The sequence below is a fragment of the Natrix helvetica genome, assembly GCF_964273705.1.
Source record: "Natrix helvetica genome assembly, chromosome: 1".
Classification (NCBI taxonomy): domain Eukaryota; kingdom Metazoa; phylum Chordata; class Lepidosauria; order Squamata; family Natricidae; genus Natrix; species Natrix helvetica.
In genome coordinates, this window is record NC_138548.1 from 234,925,128 (window position 1) to 234,940,109 (window position 14,982).

Sequence of the window (14,982 nt, forward strand, 5' to 3'; positions counted from 1 at the left end):
ATCCTAATCAAAATCATAAACCACCCCAAGTCATTGATTGAGTTGGGTGGCTATATAAATTGAATAAACAAACAAATATTTATTAACTATTGCGTTTCTTTTGACCCTGAAAAATAAGCACTTGTCCTTATTTTTGGGGAGATCTTATTATTTTTGAGTGCAGGAGGCGGCAAGCGTGGCCACCTCATGGCTATCGCTGTATTGCAATATTTTCGGGAGAGGGCTTATTTTAGCACATGCACTCAAAAGCCCGATTGGGCTTATTATCCGGGGAGGGCTTATTTTCTGGGAAACAGGGTACTACTTCATACTTGGAGTTGCATTTTCTTAAATCTTTGGAGAAGTATCTGAAACCACTGTTGCTTCCATCTTTGTGTTTTATTCTCTTTTATAGAGTTTTGAGTGCCACCCACCTTAATGTAAATATTTTAACGGCTACTTTCCCTAATATTGTTTTTTGTATGCAGTTTCCCCAAATGCATGTTGCTAAAGGCATCATTTGACCCAAGAAATAATGTAAGCTAGCTGGGAGTGGAGCCTATATAACCTATGTTGATGGGCTATGTCAATGTTAGCCTTGTAAGGTAGTCCAGGCAAAAAGCACAGCCAACAGCACTAGCTCTGTCCTTATTGTAAGGTTACATTAATAGAATCATGTGGTTTTTTTAAATCATTTTAAGTCATTTTTTGTTTCAAAGTTGAGATCTCGCTTATCACTGTGACCCAACTGCATTTGAACAAATTGTATTTCTCTGTCTTTAAAATTTCCACCAACCAAGGAGAAACTGCTTACTTATATTTCTAGAACCTAACCAACCTTGGTAATACTATGGTAGGGTGGGACGTGCCCAATACTTGCATGGGAGACTACTGATATCTCATGTAGGAGAAGAACCGGCAGAGCTGGAGGGCAGAGTTAAGTATGTCATCAACTTAGAGTCCTTATGTTGCCACAAGCACTCCAAGTCGAACTCCTACTGAAATCTATTGGCCCTTATCTGACACCCATTTAGTGTTGAACTTAATTGACCAGATCCTTGTGTATAAGCTTGAATAAATGTTCTATGCTGAAACCTTACATATGATCCTGATTCCTTGTGCCTGACATCTCATGGGCTATTGGTTAAAGGGGGGGGGGTCACCATCCTAAAAGGCGACTGGCAAAACGTTTCCTATTGTCATGAAGAATAATATATGGGCAGATTTTTCAAGTCATCAGAAGATTAGATCAATTCATGGGAGATTTTTTTATCTTGCTCTGATTACAGTATAAGCACATTTGAATATACAGTAACCACAAGTTTCTAAATCTAACATTTGTTGTCTGGATCAGACTAAATACTGATGTTTTATGCATACATCAGTATGAATATACACTTGTACGTGTGGTTTTCGGCCCCTGTGATGTTAAAATTGCTTTTATTACAGATTGCATTTCCAGCCAATGAATGTTAAGTACTTTTAAAGCCATTTCTAATCCAGCTGCTTAAGCACCTTTAAATGCTGTCAAGAATTTTGCTTTTTCAGGTGTGGAGTCATTTTTAGCAGGTTTTTAAATATTATTATTATTGTTATTATCTTTTTTCATTAAACATGAAACTTAGTCAACTGAACATTAAAAAATGTATCACAAATATCATTGACTGGCTTTGATCGTTGATACAGGTTGCTGCCAGAATCCTAGGAATCTACCAAGTATCTTCTTTAAAATGTATGTTATTTCTGAGAAGCATAGTTTTTTGTAGTTCCGCTGGTGTTATTGCAGGAAGCTTCAATTTATTGATGTACTTTGTAAAATTCTTGGACATGGTGCCAAGTGCCCTGATGACAATGGGTATCACTGTCACATGTTTCATCCATAATCACATAGTTTCGATGGCCAGATCACAATATATCATGATTTTTTCCAGTTCTTTTGAACAACTATATCTGGCATGTTATGTTCCAAATGATGATCCATCTGTATTTGAAAGTCCCACAAAATCTTCACCTTCTTATTTTCAGCTTATATTTATTATTATATTTTTTTTATTATTATTATTGTTATTGTTATTATTATTATTATTATTGTTGTTGTTGTTGTTGTTGTTGTTGTTATTATTATTATACGATTGTATCACAGCGGCCAGTTGTTTCGCCGGATTTGGCATTGATTACTAGTCGGGCCCCACCCAGGGGCCTAGGACGTCGTAACATATTTTCGTAATATACGTGCAGATCCAAGCAGTGCAGCTTTTTGCATTTGACTGATGGTGATTTTGTCAAGTTTTAACTGTTTTAAATGTAATTCCAGTGCTTTTGGAATAGCACCCAGTGTGCCATAATCGTTGAATTTCAATTTTTAAGTCCTGGTATTTCGCGACTTTTTCATGTTCCTTCTCCTCGACCCTGCTATCACCTGGTATTGCGATGTCTATGATTGTAACCTTACTTTTCTCGATCAGTGTGATGTCTGGTGTGTTATACGCTAGTATTTTGTCTGTTTGTATATGAAAATCCCACAGGATCTTGACCATCTGATTTTCGGTGACTTTTTCAGGCTTATGTTCCCACCAGTTTGTTGTTGTTTTAATATTATAATTTTTGCACAAATTCCAGTGGATCATTTGTGCTACTGAATTGTGCCGCAATTTATAATCAGTCTGCGCGATTTTTTTACAGCAGCTGAGTATGTGGTCAACAGTTTCATCAATTTCTTTGCAGAGTCTGCATTTGGCATCATCAGAGGATTTTTCGATTTTGGCCTTAATGGCATTTGTTTGGATAGCTTGTTCTTGAGCAGCCAGGATTAGTGACTCTGTTTCTTTCTTTAATGTACCTGTTGTTAACCATAACCAAGTTTTTTCACTGTCCACTTTATCTTTTATTTTTTCCAGAAATTGACCATGTAATGCTTTGTTCTGCCAACTCTCCATTCTTGATTTTATCACATCTTTTCTGTATTCTTGTTTCGTCTGTTGGGCCTTCAGTAGATTTTTGTTCTTTACTTCGATTAATAGATGTTCTTGACTTTCTTTTAAATAATCAGCCAGTGCATGTTTTTCTTCTTCAACTATTTGCTTCACTTGTAATAATCCTCTGCCACCTGATTTTCGGGGCAGGTATAGTCTATCAGTGTCACCGCGTGGATGTAAACTGTAGTGCATTGTCATTAGTTTCCTGGTTTTTCGGTCCAAAATGTCCAAATCAGCTTGTGTCCAGTTAACTATACCAGCTGTGTATCTTATAACTGGTATTGCCCAGGTATTTATGGCCTTGATTGTATTTCCACCATTTAATTTAGATTTCAAAATTTTCCTAACTCTGTTGGTGTACGCTCTCCTGACAATAGTTTTTACTTCTCCACGTTTGATGTTATCCAACTGCAGAATGCCTAAGTATTTGTAGGCTTCATTTTCGTTGCATTTAATTAGTTGGCCATTGGGCATTTCAATTCCCTCACATGTAGTGATTTTTCCCCTTGTTATGGATACAGTGGCACATTTTTCCATGCCAAACTGCATTGAAATATCGGTGCTGAATACTCGGACTGTGTTTGTCAATGATTGGATTTCTATTTCTGACTTTCCATAGAGTTTCAAATCATCCATATATAATAAATGTGAAATTTTTTCAGCTTCTTTGGCTGTTTGGTAGCCTAATTTCATTTTTTTTAAGATTACTGATAGTGGGATCATCGCTATGATGAAGAGAAGAGGTGAAAGTGAATCACCCTGGAAAATTCCTCGCTTGATATTGACCATTCCGTAGTTTTCATTCCCTACTGCCAACTCAGTTCTCCATTGTTTCATCACCTTTTCAGTGAAGGATGTAATATTTTTACTAATGCCAGTTGTTTCTAAGCATTTTATGATCCAACTATGTGGCAACGAGTCAAATGCTTTTTTATAATCAATACAGACCATATTCAAGTTCGTTTTTCTTTTCTTACAATTTTCTAATATCATTTTATCAATTAGGAGTTGATCTTTTGTGCCCCTACTCCTTCTTTTGTTGCCTTTTTGCTCTACTGGCAAGATGTTGTTTGTTTCCAAATAATCCATAATGTTATCTGCAATAATGCCTGTGAGTAATTTAAAGGTTGTTGGCAAGCATGTTATTGGTCTATAGTTTTCAGGTATTGTTCCTTTAGTTGCATCTTTCTGAATCAAGTATGTTTTTCCAGTTGTCAGCCATTCATCAATTTGACCATTTTGTAAAATTTCATTCAGTTGCCTGGCCAACATTGCATGTAAACTGGTCAGATATTTGAGCCAGAAACCATGTAATTGGTCATTTCCAGGTGATGTCCAATTCTTTACTTTTTTTACTCGATTTTTGACCATCTCAGTTGTTATTTCTAATACTTGCATTTGTTTATTACCAATGCTTTCCTCAAAGTCATGTATCCACTTTGCTTCCTTATTGTAGTCCTTTGCATTTTCCCACAATTCTTTCCAGAATTCAGCTGTGGCCTGCTTTTCTGGTTTTTCACTTTTGGTGTCACCATTCACATAAAGACTTTGATAAAAACGCCATTGGTCTGATCGAAATTCTTGATTTTGTTTATATTGAATGATTCGTGCCTCATATCTCTCAATTTTTCTAGCTGTTGCTGTTATCTGCTGTTTTACAATCTCTACAGCTTCATTGATGTTTCTTGTATCCAATCTATATCTTCTGATTAGCTTATCTATGATTTTTCTGTTTTTAAGCCATTGCTCATGCATGTTCTTTAAGTTGCTAGCATCTGCCCTTAATTTTTTGACTTTTTGTTCTAATCGGATTTTCCACTTTGGCTTTGATGCTTTTTCTATTATGTGATTAGGTGCTTTGATTTTAATGCCTAGTTCATTAATGACTATTACAGCTGCACTGTACATTAACTGATTCGTTTACAAGATGGATCCCAATTCAATTGTTGAAAGCACTGCATTAACCATTTTCATGATAGGACCCAAAATTTTCTTAGGGACAGTTTTTAATGATGGTAAACGTTGCCTTTCCTCCCTAGCCAGAAAATGCTCCATGATCTTGTTGTTATTGTTATTGTTATTGTTATTGTTATTGTTATTGTTATTGTTATTGATATTGATATTGATATTGATATTGATATTGATATTATTCTGTGTGAAAAAGTTCTGCATGGTTTATGGTTTATGACATTTTTGGATAGGCCATTGATTTTATGATATTTTATGCTGACTGCTATGCAAATATTATTATATTTAAATAAATACTGGTGGTTTTTAAGTGAAAAGCATAAGTTTTTTGCAATTTGGTGCTGTTTGGATGGGGATTGTGAATTTACTTGCATGCTTACAATGACTATGAAAACAAATTAACTGATGCATATCCAGTGGCATACGTGTTGCAATTACTAAGGCTGATGCTAGTGTTTTGTTAATATTTTTATTGTTTGTGGCCCTGAAAAGGACCGTTTAGGTAACCAAACATGGTTACTAATATGAAATTGGCCAGCCCTTATTGCTTATCAACAGGCGCCATCACTTCGGCATAGACTGTATAAGCCTTTCCACATGATCTTTGGTGACAATGTGGTGCCAGGCTGCAATAATGGATTCAATCAGCACCTGCTTGGTCTTCAGATGCTTCTTGCTTATTTCGTTACCAATCTTAGCCCACAAGTTCTCAATTGGGTTCAAATCCGGGCTCTGAGCTGACCAATCCAGGAGTCGAACACTATGCTTCTTCATCCGCTGCTGGATTGTCACGATGTTAAAAAGTTTGCTAGGCCTGAACTGCCTAAACTGACACTCAAGAGTTAAACTAAGAAAGCTTTATTGCGCAGGTCATAAAACAAAATGTTATCTGAAAGTGATTTATTGCGCACGCGTTTACACATTCCAGAACAAAATTCTTTTCTTCTTTGTTTGGCTGCCAGCTTGGCAGACGTAGCTTTCATTATAAAAATGTAACCATTAGTTATTTTCTGTTTCATTTACTTTTTATTTTATTATTAAAGTTTGTTTATTAATTAGAATACTTTTAAAGACTTTTATTTTTCTCAATATCTCAAAAGATATGCGGAAGGGAATCAGCCACGGTCCATTGATCTCAGATTTCCCCAGGGCATTTTTTTTTCCCTGACAACTTGGTAGCAGAGGATGGTTACAATTTATGGCTGTATTTTCCCTTCATGCTATCTAAAGATAACCGACTAAGCCTAATTAGCAATGTCGGAGAAAAAGAAAAAAAAGAAAAGGAAAGATGGGGCGAGCACAGATGAATCAGCTTCCTCTGACAAGGAGGCTTCCTCGGACACAGAGAAGCAAGATCAAAACGTGCTTCAGGAGCAACAAAGTGCCGAGCCAAATATGGGGGAAGGAGCTACAGGACGCGACATCCACGAAACGAGGTCAGTGGTTCCTCCTTCTAAAATATCTCCAGGAGATTATGAATTTTTGGGGGCCAAGCCAAAACTTCCCACTCTGCCAGAGCCACTCCATTCCCAGACCCTCGCAGATTATCAAACAATTGATGAATGGCAACTGCTGGCACAAAAAAAAAAATCCTCCCACGCAGAAAGCAGATTTTATGAAATCCCCCCAGATGATGAGCAAGAAATGCAAAGCTATCTTGATCAAATAGAACGTTTCGAAAGATATGCTAGGGAGGCGAGAGTGTGTTTTGAAGAGATAAGGCGAAGTAGGAGAAGCTCCCCCACTCCCAAAATGTCTGAGGACGCCATCTTGTCTTCAAAACAACAGCCTAAGACACACCCCACAGAGTTCATTGGTCAATCAGAACAAAGAGACATGTACACGTCACCGAGGTCACGTGGTCCCTTTGAGTCAACTGAACTTCCGCATACGTTTGGACGACTGCAGCCAAAAAGTGAGGCTGCACTGCCATCTGCTGGCGGAGAAAAATTATTACAGCAAAAGATGAAGCAGTTGGACCAGATTTTTAGAGATCTGTCTATGAGTTTTACAGAAGCCCAAGCTTTGCCCCCAAAGGATAAGTCTTCAACACCGCCTGGCGGTGCTGAATCCTCCCTAGATGGAAAAGGGCAAAGCCAAAGGCGAATTCGAGGAAGCCAATTTGATGTTGCCATGCAAAGGCCAATGATGCAACCCCAGCATCCCCTGGTTCAACAACCAGATTTGCAACCAGAGCAACAAATTGTTCCTCAGCAGGTATTCACAGTCACCCCCTTGACTGGTGAGTCCAAATTAAAGGAGTCAGGAGAGAATTATAAAGCCTGGGTCAGTGAAATTGCGCTCTTGCTTCGAAGAGAAGGCACATATTCCATGGTTTTTAATCCTCCCCGTCAACCCTGGACGCCTGCAATGAGAGACCTCGAAAACAGAGCAATCACGACTTTACTCATGTCAATGGAAAATGAGATCCAAGATATCTTTCCACCTGATGCAACTGCCCAAGAAATATGGGCTATTTTGGAAGATTGCTACAGGCCCGTTTCAATTGAATCCTCATGTTTGCTCATGTCTGAGTTCCATGGTTCGAAGTTGAAACCTGGTGAACGAATTGGTGGACATTTGACCAAACTGAAAAGAATGAGAAGTGAATTGAGACAAAATGGCCATGTAATCGATGATATCCAAATGATTAGCATCAACATTAACTCATTGAATTATGAATGGAAAGATGCTGTTGCAAAGATTAACTACGTGCCTATTGCTCAACGCACAGTTAACCACGTTTGCAGACTTTTAGTGGAAGACGAAGCTATCAGGTTAGCTACACCACATCTGCAACGGCCTCCAGCGTTAAAGGCTCCAGCCAGACGTCCCTTCCGAGGAAGAGGCTACGCTCCAAGGATGCCAAAATGCTACACCTGCAACCGTGTGGGACATGACACCCGGGATTGTCCCCAACGAGTTCCAGCTCCCGCCACGTACCAGCCCAGAGGAACAGACTCCAGAGGCAGAGGTAGAGGTGGAAGACAAGGTCATCGTGGTCCAAGGCATGATTCACAAGCTCCACTTGTGACACTGGCCATAACCAACGTTCCACAACCTGATCCAAAGTTCGACAGACGTCTTTTGTGGACTTTAGATAGTGGAGCAGCTGTGCACGTTACCCACAGAAGGGAACTTTTCACAGAGATGGGCGAACCAGAGCCCGAGTATCGAGAACTGTATTCCTTCACCAACCACACTTGCAAGGTCATGGGAAAAGGAACTGTTTACATTGAAGAGCTCGATACACACATCCCTGATGTTTATTATATACCTTCAGCAACCAGTAATTTGCTTAGTCAAAGTCACTTGTCTAGAGAGTTAAAGTTCCAGGTTCACCACCTCGAAAAAGCAAGTTACTTAGTTAAAGATGGAGATATTGTTGCTGAAACCATGCTGATTGGTGGTGTTTATTACTTAAAGCCAAAGCCTAAAGGGCAAGCACAGGCAAGTATGCAAACTCCAAAAAGGCACAACGTGAACCCAGAGAGAGTTGTCCCAGAGAGAGAAAACGTTACTGTGCCAAAGGCTCCTAAAGCCAACAAACAGAGAAAACAAAAACAGATTGCTCAGAGCAAGCCTGAGAGTCCTCATGAAACTGTTAATGTTGAGAATTCACTAACTGGTAAACCTTTACATTCCAGGTGTACTCACAAGTGGCACAGAAGATTGGGGCATGCCAGTTTCCGTGTTCTTAGAAAGATGCCGGAGTTCGCAAAAGGTTTGGATCTAAAGGGGTGTAAGGTGTTTTTGGATTGTGCCGTTTGCAAAAAGGCTAAATCTAAGGCGGCTCCAATTCCAAAACACGCTACACGCCTGTCAACACGCATTTTTGATTTGGTACACACTGACATAGTGGGTTCTTTCCCACCAACACTTGGTGGCAGAAAGTATTTTTTAACAATTGTAGATAATCATTCTAGATATGGATTTGTATATCCTATGAGAGAGAAATCTGAGACCTTTCAGATCTTTAAAGACTTTGCAGCTTTTGTTTCTACACAATACCAAGTTCGCATCGCCAGAATCCAGAGTGACCGTGGTGCAGAATTCATGTCTCAGCGTTTCCAGGACTGGATGCGTAAGAATGGAATTCTTCATCAGACATCTGCTCCATATACACCGGCTCATAACGGAGTCGTAGAAAGAAGACAAGGGGTTTGACAAACCATGATGCGTTGTCTTCTAGAAGATGCCAATCTCAGTAACGCATACTGGGGTGAAGCAATCAAATATGCAAATTACATTGTCAACCGTACTTGCAGCAGTGTAATCAATCAAACTCCTTTCTACATGCTGTATGGCTACAAGCCTGATCTCAAGAACCTCCACATATTTGGTTCGTATGCTATGGTGAACACTCCCTTAAGTCAAAGAAGAAAGGGAGGTATAGTAGCAAAGAGACTGAGATTTATGGGTATTGATGATAATTCAAAATGGTACAAATTCATTGATACTAAACATGTGATTGTCATTTCACAATCTGCTAATTTTGAGGAAGACATTGACTGGTCCAGGATTCATTCCAATGATCCTGAAGTTTATTTTCCTAGAGATGGTGTTCCAGATGCCACGCAGCCTGATGATAATTCACAGGCAAATATTCCTTCTACCAGTTCTTCACAAACTGATGTTCCGTCTTCGCAATCCGCGGATGCTGATGCTAGCGACGAACGTGAGGACGAGGATGATGATGATGAAGAAGAAGAAGAAGACTGGACTGATGTTCCTAGACGCTCCAAGAGGGCCACAAAAGGAATCCCTCCACAACGTTATTCATGGCAGCTGACAAAGTCACCATTACCTTTGATTTGCAACGTTACTCTTCCTCCAGAGACATTCACACAAATCAAACAGCTTCCTGATTCAGAACAAGACAAGTGGTATGATGCAATGCAGGATGAAATGGACAGTTTAAAGAAACTCAATGTATTCACACCTGCAAAACCTCCAGCAAACAAGAAAGTCATTGGCACCCGATGGGTCTACAGAATCAAGAAGAAACCAAATGGTGAGTCTTTATACAAAGCCAGACTTGTAGCTCAGGGTTTCGCTCAACGTTATCCTGAGGACTACACAAACACTTACTCACCAACAGTCAGAACTGAAAGTGTAAAAATTGCTTTAACCACTGCAACTATTCTTGGTTTAGAAGTTTTCCAATTTGATGTGGACACAGCTTATCTACATGCAGACCTAGATGAAGAGATCTACGTCAGAAGCCCTCCAGGATTCCGAAAGCAAGAAGGGGATACCTGGTTCCTGAACAAAAGTCTTTATGGTCTGAAACAGTCAGGTTTAATGTGGTATTTATGTCTTACTGACAAACTAAATTCAATGGGCTTTATTAAGTCCGAAACTGATGAATGCGTGTTCACAAAAAGATCTAACAATACATATGAGATAATTCTTGTTTATGTTGATGATATTGTTTATATTGGTCCAAATAAGAAAATGAGTGAGATTTTTGCCAAAAGTTTGCAGAGATACTTCACACTAAAATCTTTAGGACACATTAGCACTTATTTAGGTGTTCAAATTGAAAAGACACAGAAGGGGTTTAGTCTTTCACAAGAAGAGAAAATTGACCACATTCTACATCATTGAAACATGAAAGATGCTAGCACAACAAAGACACCCATGCAAACAGATTTTCACAACTTAACACATGAACCAAGTCCTGAGTTCGAGGATCAAACACTTTATCGTTCAGTCATTGGTTCACTATTAGTAGTTGGACCAGACCTGACATCGCACTTAGTGTTAATCTTTTATCACGACACGTAGGTAAGGCAACACAATTTCATTGGTCATGCATTAAGAAGTTGTTGAAATACCTAAAACACACTAAGCACATGAAGTTATTGCTAGAACCAACACACACTGATCAACCAAAGCTGATTTGTTTTTCTGATTCCGACTGGGCGAGCGACAAGAAGTCATGCAAAAGCACTTCTGGTTACATGATGTTCCTAAATGGTTGTCCTGTTTACTGGCAAGTGAGAAAACAGAGTTTTGTTTCATGTTCATCTACTGAAGCTCAATATGCTTGTGTTTCAGATGCTTGTAATTCTCTAACGTGGTTTGATGCTTTGATCACAGATATCTGGACACGTCCGATTCGACCAATCACCGTGATGGAAGATAATGTATCTGTGGTTTATATTTCTGAGTCACATTTTACAGGTTCTAGGTCCAGACACATTGACATTCGTTATCAAAACACAAAGCAATTAGTTAAGCAAGGTTTTGTTAAATTGCAATATGTTTCTACACATGATCAGATCGCAGACATGCTTAACAAACCACTTGCCGCAAATCAACACGAGTATCTGCGAAAGAAGATGTGCCTTAATTGATGATTTGATGACATCAGCCCAGACTAGCAAAAGAAGGGGTGTCACGATGTTAAAAAGTTTGCTAGGCCTGAACTGCCTAAACTGACCCTCAAGAGTTAAACTAAGAAAGCTTTATTGCGCAGGTCATAAAACAAAATGTTATCTGAAAGTGATTTATTGCGCACGCGTTTACACATTCCAGAACAAAATTCTTTTCTTCTTTGCTTGGCTGCCAGCTTGGCAGACGTTGCTTTCATTATCAAAATGTAACCATTAGTTATTTTCTGTTTCATTTACTTTTTATTTTATTATTAAAGTTTGTTTATTAATTAGAATACTTTTAAAGACTTTTATTTTTCTCAATATCTCAAAAGATATGCGGAAGGGAATCAGCCACGGTCCATTGATCTCAGATTTCCCCAGGGCATTTTTTTTCCCCTGACATGGATGGACTTGGCTTAATGACAAGGAGCGTTGTCGTCCTGGAAGTAAAAGTCCTTCCCTACTTCGAACCCTGCAACCTTTGAGCCCTCTGGCAAGCAATCTGTGGAGCCTGTCATCAACTGAACCAGTTATTTGGTATTTTTCAACCACTCTGCTCACTGTAGTGCGATGGCTTTTTACTCTCTTGGCTATTTCTGTACAGGAGTAACCCTCTTCATGAAGCACAATGATGCGATGCCACTGCTCAATACTGGTGAAAGCAAAGGCCTTCGTCCTTGCCTGCAGCCTGAGCTAAATTAAATTTCTCGATGCTTGTCATGCCTATTTATAGTCAGAGAATATGACAACATTGATTGGCTCATAGATTTAGCCTCTGTGCATTTTGATTGGTCAGCCAAAGCTCGCTGCTGATTGGCTACTTTCGATCCTAACATTCTCGAAAATTCAAGTTGTGTTTGTTTTAGCACATAAACTCACTCAAAACCTTAAAAAGATTTTGGTTATATTAATAAAAATTATGCATCTCAATCCGACTACAGAAATTTTCATCAAAGTACTAAATTTGCATGGTTTCTATGAGTGAAAAGTTGATTAAACATGTAAATACAGCTTAAAACTGAAAGCGTGCAGGACTTTTTCACCCAGCTGTACTTTATTCATTAAACATGAAACTCATCACAAATACCATTGTCTGGTTCTAATGGTTGATATGGGTTGCTGCTAGTGTTCTAGGTATCAACCAAGTACCTTCTTAAAATATATGATATTCCGAGTAGCACAGTTTTTTGCAGTTCCGCTGGTGTTATTGCAGGAAGCTGCAATTTGTTGATGTATCTTATAAAATTCTTGGACATGGTACCAAGTGCCCTGATGACAATGGGTATCACAGTTACATGTTTCATCCATAATCGGGTAGTTTCGACGGCCTGGTCACGGTATTTCATGATTTTTTTACAGTTCTTTTTCTTCGACTCTGGCATCTCCTGGTACCGCGATGTCAATAAATTGTATGTTTCGGCCCTCTACAACCATGATATCTGGCATGTTGTGTTCCTAATGACAATCCATCTGTATTCGAAAGTCCCACAAGATCTTCACCTTCTCATTTTCAATAACTAACTAACTAGTAACTAACCTGATTTTATCCTGTCTTTTTCTCTCTTGCTCTTAGACACACACACACACACACATTTAAAACAAGCAATATATACACTCACCACACACAAAACGTACATACTCAATAAAGACTTTGCCTTCATCTGAGTTTTTGAATATATATATATTCATCCTTCTAGTTGTTACATGAATGATATAATGAATCCAAGATGAACACTGAGTTCATCTTAGCATTCTGATACCTCAAAAGTATTAGCTTTGTGGTATATTGAATGGAAAGACTGTTGTTGTGGTACATTCAATGGAAAATGTGTCCTTGTGGTCTTCCCACTGGGAATTTTGTACTCACAGGTTTTTTTTTTTCCCAGGGTAGAGGGGAAGAGCATTGTGGTAGGAAGTGCTGATTGATCTTTAAAACCAAGAGATGGGGAAGGAGAAAGTGGGGTCAGAATAATTTCAATAGCAGTAATTGTGCAGCAAGACAAGTGGGCTATGCGTGTAAAGAACAGAGACACCAGGCCAAGAAAATGGAAAATTCTTGTGGCCCTTGAGGAACCATATGAAAGAAGGAAAAAGATCTGGGGCGAAATTGATGGAAAGAAGTGGGACGAAACCATGCTATACTATATGCATTCCTTCTGTACTGTCTGCCAGGAAACTGATTAGATTAAGGGCATGTCCAGATGGCTCTCATTTGAGGGGCCAGCATTGCTGTTTCCATGCTCTTGATCTTTGAAACCAAGCCAACCAGCAACAGCCTTTTTCCACCTTGTGCCCTTCAGATGAGTTGGGACTACAACTCCAGAATCTCCAGCCATCAGCCCAATTGAACCCCCCTCCCCACCTCTAGTAGTCCCAGCACAAGCTGGGGCCATTGGGCGTCGTATCTTCAGATATTGAAATTAGATATCATGGGGATTTCTGTCTTTTCTCAAATCACTTTGCTGTGATTTTCTAAGGAAGAAACCATAGCCAGGGGTGAGATTTATGGCTTTAACCAAGTTTCCTCCATTTTTTTTGCTGCAGATACTTTTCAATTTTGGTTGGTTTTTCAGTGGAATTTTTTTTTCAGAATTTAAAGGAAGAGATGTTGATATAGTTAGATATTTCTTAGGACCTTCTACCTCATTCCTTAAATATTTGCATTTGGAAAGGAATCAAAGACGTGTAAAATATGTAGAATATTTTTCTTATGTTTGTTACATCATTGTAGTGTGATGAATAATAAGAGAACTGCTATCTTCATATCTTCTGCCTACTAATTGATATGGAGTGTCAGCTTTGATGTAGGTGAGATGTAGGTGAGATGAAATCATCAGTTCAGTGGTTTTCCTTACTGAAAAGCTTGGCAATAAATTTCAAAATCCATGTCCTTGTTTCAATCTCTAATACAACCTTTAGACTTAAAATAGATATTTCCATTCTTTTTTTTTTACCAGTCCTTGTATCTTTACTGTTAATTCTACCATAATTGATCATAGTCAAAGGCAGTACTGTAAATTAGTAATCCACTCATCAGTATTATATTTCTACATTGGTAAACTTAGCAAAACTGTGCAAAGAAAGTTAAATGCTTTTTGTCTGTAGGGTACTGTTTGATGATAAAATACTTCTCTCCCTTCTTTTTTGGTGTAAAAAAAATCATTGTTTCCCAGCAGGAGTGGAAACTAAAATGTTATGAACCCACAAATGAATAATTCTTTTTAGAATGCATTTCTAATAGCATACCAAAACATTCTTTTCTCCTTCTCAGTCTCCTGTCCTGAATTGTTCTGTCTCTTACATCCTAAGGAAATAGTCCTCATTTAGGACTGGCATAACAACCACAGCAACAGCAGCAGCAGCAGCAACAACAACAACAACTGGAGAAGATAACAAAATACAAACACCTACAAATAGAAATAGAATGACTCTGGCAAAGGCAAGCAAGGGCACTACCAATAGTAATAGGCGTCTTGGGTTCAATTTCAAAACATCTGGAGCACCACTTGAACACCATAGTCATTGACAAATTTGCCATCAGTCAATTGCAGAAGGTGGCTTTACTTGGAACTGCTTCCATCCTGCGACAATATCTGTAACACCATCAAACATCCAGATTTGCTTATCCCAGGTCCTTGGTAAGGACTCATAGGTAGACAAAAATGCCAAACCCAGAC